The following is a 7,210-nucleotide window of genomic DNA, read 5'->3' on the forward strand; positions in this document are numbered from 1 at the left end:
TTTACACTCTGTTGTAATGACTCTTTCCATCTGAGTGCATCATACTGTAGGAAGCTAATTGACTTTGACTCCTTTGCTTCTGCTCTCAGTGGGTAATGCCAGTTGTAATTCTCTTATTGATTGTTTAGAGCAATTAGTGGAAAACAAATTTTTCCAAAGAATAGATAATTTGGTTTTGTTGCTCTCCACCATTAAAGCTACAATTTGTTATCTAAGAAACAATTTGTTATCTGGGAAAAAAATTAATAGGAAATACATTACATCTGTTTATTAGCTGAAGAGAGACAGGTTACCTCATCATTAATGTCATCGGTAATTAGCGCTCTTGAGCTGCCACCATCTGCACCAGGGGCTGGCAATCTGTCAGCAGCTTCAAATGCCAGGGCTGATTGTGCTTGTCTGTGCCAAACAAGGGGCAGGCCGTATGTGATCCCCACATTTGTAAACAGTACTTGGCTAATGTAATTTAACTGGACAGGTTTGTTATATCTGTGACTGCCACCCTGGGAAGGACACGAGACTTTAAACCTCTAGGGCAATTCCCAGTCATTGGGTCACCAGCAGCAGGCTCAGAATGCCACTCTCAATTAATCAGGTTTCTGATGTCACAACTGGTTTTTGTTTCCATTTGGGACAAGGTTTGGAAAGGCAGTGTGGTCAAAGTGGCAGGACCTGTGCTCACATTCCATCAGCATCACAGCCCTCCATGATAACCAGTAGATAAACCCTGACATTGGAGAGGCTTCTTTGTTGTTATTGAGTAGGTAATGTCTTGTTGTGTTCCAGACTGAAAAGAATGAATTCTACTTTACACCAGGTGATATCTTGTCAAATAATAAAAAAACCCCCCAAAAACAGCCAGGGAAAAAGGAAATAATTCTGTAATATTTACTAGTACACTAGTCTTAGTGTTTTACTGACTTTTGATTCTGTTATTCAGTTTGATTTTGTAGTTTTATTTTGAGGAGAAAAGTTCCGAAAATTCTCACTGCTTGATAAAATTGCCTATGAGGGTCAGAGAATTTTGAGATCCCCCATGCAGGGATTTGAAAACTTACGTAAGAATGGCTGTGCTGAAGTTTGCATCGTAGTCCTTATAAAGTAAATGATGATACTTTTAAATGGTTAGAGAGTTATTTTTTTAGTAGTTTTTAATTGGTGCTCTTCTGTTCCATGCATTCAGTCATGTGGGTAATACATGCACAAGTACAAGTGAAAGTTAAATGCTTTCTTTGGCACATGCTTTGGAAGCCTACATTGAGGTGTATTCATTCAGGTATCATGGAAATTATAATTAGGGAATATCTACTAATAGTGCTTATGGCTAAGACCTGGACATTTTCTTCTTGAGGGCCAGTGGAGCACAAAGCTATTAGAAATTTGAGTTCCCACTGGCACTGTAGAAAAATCCATTTCGTATTTCTAAAGTGGAGAACAATTTCCAAGACACTGCCAGATGTTTGCTTTTGATGCTCGAAGCCTAAGTACATCCAAGGAGCAGTCTCTTTTTCTGATGTGAGAATATGGATTTGCCATTGGAAACTCTGGATCTCAGTCAAAGGTGAGAGGAATCAGGAATTTCAAGAGTCACTGTAATGCATTTGTAAAGATCTGGTGTTAGCAAGAGGTGCAGTTGGATTAGCTGGTCTCTTAAAAATGGACAGAAATAGGTCATTGGAGGCAATAGCAACACAGGGAAGAGTATGAAGGATACAAAGAAAGCTGTGATGTCTCAATATTACGTCCCTCTTGCAGAGAAGATTCTGGATGTATACATATGTCTAGGTACATCATTTGGAAGCTGAATACAAGGAAGGAGATGAGTCATCAGATACTCCTATTTTCTTTTTCATTACATTATTTTTCTAAAATGTTTATTTACAAAAGTTGGTTTGCACTCGTGTGCTGATCCGAAGCATCTTGAATCTAAATATTCCTTTGTGTTTCAATAGTTTTTAGGCCCAGGCACCTTTTCCAGTGCTTTTTGCCTAAATTTATGGCATGCAAATCTTGACAGAACTTGCTGCCTTCCGATGCCATGAGAAATCATCTGTCCTAAGGAGCATAATGCTAAAGGCAGAATAAACATGCCATGAAAACGCCAGGTGTTTGCTATCCAATAGGAATAGCGATCTGGTTTATAAGAATCTTTTGTTCTTCCATTTACTTTTGTGTCATTTCAGTAGGTTTTTTTGAGTGGTGTGCCAATTTGCATTTTATAGAATATGATTTTAAATATGCACACATTTTTATCCTGAGGCATTGGTGGATCAATACAGTCATTTTAGCTTTGGGATTAGAGAAGGAAAAAGAGGTTTTAGTTGCAGTATAGGTATGTTCTAGAGTACAATTGTAACCTCTCAGTCACTTTTCATACCTAATGTGGAAAAACATCACAGATACTAAAGTTAAATATGATGCCAATACCATAAATCCAGTGTAAGGATTTATTGTATCCCTGAGCTCTTTAAAATGTTAACATTCCTTGGCTTCACTTAGAAGCATTAACTTATTCCAGGTGAGTCACCTCAGACAACAAAGCCCACTGTTGGTAGACATCTGTCACGCAGGGCATGAGGTAACAATTCTCAGGGGGTACGTGTGGATGTGAGAATGTTTTGTTATGGTGTGGTGACCAGCATGCCTTTATTTCTCATTAGTTTATACTGCACTCTATTATATGAAAATTAATTTCTGTTAACTTCTACAGTCAGGTAATGTACACATACCATTTAATGAACATAATGTGCCTTAAAATATTAAATTACAGCCTTTCTGCCTCCCAGGCAGACTGTCAGACCTGGTGGTATAAATTAATATGTAATGCTGCACAGCTAACAAATTCCTTTTAGCCAAGAGAACTGAAAGCAGCTCCCAGAGGCAGGGCTGGAGGCTTCTACTGGAGGCTACTGAAATCAATAGAAAGACTTATAATGACTTCATTAATTGTTAAAATAAAGCTGGGGATGGAAGACAAAGGTCTGTGGAGAAAACAAATTAGGGAGGCAGGTTATGCTTCTCCATTAAAAGTGGAAGTTCTTGGAGATAAATATGTGCTCATCACAGGTTGCCTTAATAACTGTTCTCATATATTTGTAAGTGGCACTTTGTATATATTTAGCTGTTTTCAGACATAAACCACATCCATTGTTTCTACTTGAGCTAAAGAGGAAAGCTTAATGTTGCCATTGTCATCACAAGAGATGGGAGCCATGGTCTGAAGTACAGGGGGCTAAAGCCATCTCAGGTCTCCCAGGTATCCCACCTGGCCTATGGATTGTGCTTCCTGGCAGGAGTGAAGGTGATGAGAAGTGAGCAGTCCCTTTACACTAAATAACTAAGAAACTAAACAACCCATTATATCATTTTCATTTAGAAAAATAGGATGTAATCATAGAAGATTATTATAAATTGTTTCTTGATTGTAAATAATATACAGACAATGGATCATTAATTGCAGGCAAAGTTCAATTAAGAAAGGTCAGCCTCAATGTGCCTTATTTTATTTATGTCTGTGATTATCACTGGTCAGATGTAATTACATACTTGTCAAATTGCAGCTGTGGAAAATGGGTTAAATGTCACTGTAAATTGCAGGTTTTAAAAAAGTAATTATTACATATTTCTTGACTATTTTTAGGTTAAGGGGGTGTTTTTGTCTGATGATACAAACCGTAGCTTAAAATAATCAGAGGTGACTCAAAACATGCTCAAAATTCCCATTTAATTTTAATAAGACTTGGACCTGACTGTAGGAGCAGAAATGTTTTAGCCCCTATACAAAACCTTGCAGCTGGCAGTCTTACATAGATGCCATGGCAAATTAAAATTTAATAACAAAAATACTGCTCCTTCTGACAAATGAGCAAAGTGGTATCAAATAACATCGCTGAATACTCCTAGAAACTATGTGAGCTCCATTTTAGGCAAGTAAAATCTGGGATCTAACTGTTAATACCTATATTAACAGAGGCTAAAGAGGTTCAGAACTGCTTCTTGCCTGAGTAAGTGACTGTCAAAGCAGGAATCTGGGCCATGTTTTAATCATCTTTGTGACAATCTCGTTAGATTGTTGAATGATGGGTATTTTACCATCTGCACTTATTTCTGACTGCACACTGGTAATGTAATGACTGCTCCTGAATGTGACTTGCAAGTCCAGTAGATATTTGTATGGACAGCACCATCATCCCCCCAGATGTTAAAAGGAATAGCTGTAGGCAGTAGGGTTACTTGCCAGGTTGAAGGTATCAGGGCATTTGGGAATTGTTTTAGCTGACAGACACTGACTAATTCTGGAGCATCCTGCATGACCTGTGAATGCAGAGGTCTTGACAAAACAATTAGGTAATATTTATAACACTGAACACCAACTCCCAACTTTTTAGCCTGTCTGGTTTTTTCTCCCAGCTTCCTCTCCGCCCTTCACAGCTTTTCTTTGTTCTGTGCTGTTGTTGGATGTATTTTCAGATTTATTGCATCAACAGTCAACTTCTGAGATTCTTTTGAGACGTGCTGGCACTGGCATTTTCAATCCGTAAAGCTGTCCAGGACACTTCAGCATAACCCTCTTTTCTGGCAGTGCTGGGTATCAGATCTGAGCAAAAGCAGCTCAGGTTTCATGTTACCTGCTGATATTTATGGGGATCTGAAAAAGAAACTGTATTTGCCCAGAATGTTGTAGTGTGTCCCAAATGCAGGAAAGGGGGTTGTGAATCTGAATCCTTCATCCATCACAGCTGCTGGAGGTAGAGCATAGCTGGGACAAAGCCAACCCCATGCAGCAGAGCTGAACTGTGAGCTAAGGAAAAGAGAGGTTTATAAGAATGGCCATTGATAGAAATCCACTGAAGTGAAAAGAAGTGTAATTGCAGCAGGATTGCATCCATAGGAAAACTTTCTGTTCACCTCCTTTGACCACAGGCTGTGAAGCTTCTCTCTCTTTCTCCTCTTCTTATCATGAAACATCTCATGTTGAAGAGTTACACCCCCCACCAAAGTAGAAAAAATATCTAGAAAAAATGTACTGGATCTTCTTTCAACCTCTTTTCTGCTGGGAAAGCTTGGCTGAGAGGGATGTAGAGACGCCATTAATACTGACGTGTGAGTTGAAAAAATTATCAGAGTTTTTTGCTTTTTTTTTTTAATGGTTGGATCATAACAATTTGATTTTGGGTACAGACCACTCTTTAGTAAATGTAGCCCCACTTAAAATATGCTTTTTTGTATGAGCCAGAGCTGTGCCCTCGAGCCAGTATAAATTTACCTCAGGTCCTAGTGGACCTGAATTGGCCATCACACTCTCACTTTATTGACATCTTGGTAAGATAGAGGACTGCTTTTTATTTTTGCCAACCTTATTAGCTCAAATAATTAAAGTTTAGAACTTCACAATCCCTTCTCAGTGATGAAAGGACACTTTGTTTTGGCTCATGTTCTCTGGGATGGGTGATCTTTGAACATCCACTTGTGTTGTACAGTTTCACAAGAGCAGTTCTTGGAAAATTTCACCAAATTCTTCATGCAAATAGGCATGCTTTTCTTTGGATGTTAGACTTATAACTCAGTATTATTTTCAATTCTTTGAGAATTTTTTTTTTATGGGGTTGATCTGATATAGGAAAAGAGGAAAGTTTTTCCAGTCTAGATTGCATATGCAAACAGGAACGGAAATTGCCTACAGAGCCTTCATGCTTCAAGTGCATTGTGTGATTCTTTTGATATTCAGCCATGAACACATTCTGTTCAACTCCTTTTGTTTCATGGTATCAAATGAAGACTGAGACATTAAAAGCAGGGCTTAAGAGAAATGAAAAATGTCAGTAAAAGCAGCTGATGAAAACCTTATTAAACAGCTATGCATGTCAGGCCGTGTTCCTTCTGTAATGTATATGTTTGTAATAACAGCTCAGAATTCTGCAGGGACCTATAAGTAATGAACAAAATTGGTCAAGCAAAAAAAAGAAGTTATTGGAAACTTGAGTGCTGTTGAGTCCCATAATGTGCAAACTGTACATCTGCATAAAGTAAAGCTGTGCCCTGCTGGTGGCTTTTATATTGTTCCACTTGTATGCATCAATTTGTTTGTGGGGTTGAGTTTACTCCGGTAAATGTTTTATGGTGAGAATTATGTCCCCAATTTCCATAAGTAGCCAACATTCATTGTCAATGTCAATAACGAGGCACAATGTAAAACTGAGCATGACAGGCAGAGTTTCCAAGGAGAAAGTTGCCCCCTTACCTAGAGTGGAAAGTTTCTGGTGTTAATATATTTTTCCTGGTGGAGGAACAAAATGATGAGGGGAGAGTGATCAAAGCATTGCAAATGCTATGTGAAGGAAGGTACAGTGTGGAATCAAGTCAAAGGACACCACTTGAAGAGTTAGGCTGCACAAAAGAAGGAAAAAAAAAAAAACATTGACAAACTAGTGAAGGGGATCTACTAATTTGCCTAGAAATGCAAAAACTAAAGAGGCATCAAGAGAGTCTAAAACTGGTAAAGAAACAAAACCTGTTGACTTGGAGCAACAGTTGCACAAAAGGTGTAATGTACCATAGTACTAAAAATCGCTTGAAAACTCTTAAAATAATGTGAATAATGAATAAAAGCAGAAACCTGTGCTCAGCAAGGTTTTGAGATGGGACAAGCATGTTTTACTAGAGCCTTGGGCTCTGTCTTGGTTCTACTCTGTCAGAAAATGGTGGTTGATCTGAGGGAGCTGCCTTGAGTAAACCTGATGATAGGAAACTGAGGGAAATCGTGAAGCTAGAGAAGTTACAGTGAAAAGTGGAGTATTTGCTTGTCTCTAGGAGTATGAAATAGGAGAAGGGTGGACAGATTGAGTGATGTGGGGGAGGAGATTACTAGATTGCAAAGATCTTGCTCTGTTGGAGCAAGTGCTCACTCTGGATGGATTGCTTGGCATAGGGAATGCAGTGCCTGTCAGATGCCTGTGCATGTGGTCTTGAGCTGCACTCCTGGACTTCAGCCACAGGCTTTTGGTAAATACCTTTTGAAAACATGGTGTTATAGGATCTGCCTTCATGGAACTCCCTTTGCAATAAATAGACTTTATGGGGTGTACTCTGGGGGCAGATGATGATTTATGTGCTCAATAATCTTTTTTCTGCCATGCGGAGAAATCTCTAGGCCAGCAGGCCTAGAATCAGGGAGGGTGCTAGGCTGCTGCTGGAGTGATGATTTTATACT

At 38.9% G+C, this 7,210-nt stretch overlaps 1 long non-coding RNA gene across 2 annotated transcripts in view; it reads left to right on the forward strand.

Moving 5' to 3' along the window:
- LOC104693680 overlaps window positions 1-7,210 on the forward strand; it is a 66,412-nt gene that overhangs the window by 38,084 nt on the left and 21,118 nt on the right. The window lies entirely within an intron of this gene.

Source organism: Corvus cornix, chromosome 4, assembly GCF_000738735.6.
Source record: "Corvus cornix cornix isolate S_Up_H32 chromosome 4, ASM73873v5, whole genome shotgun sequence".
Lineage (NCBI taxonomy): Eukaryota > Metazoa > Chordata > Aves > Passeriformes > Corvidae > Corvus > Corvus cornix.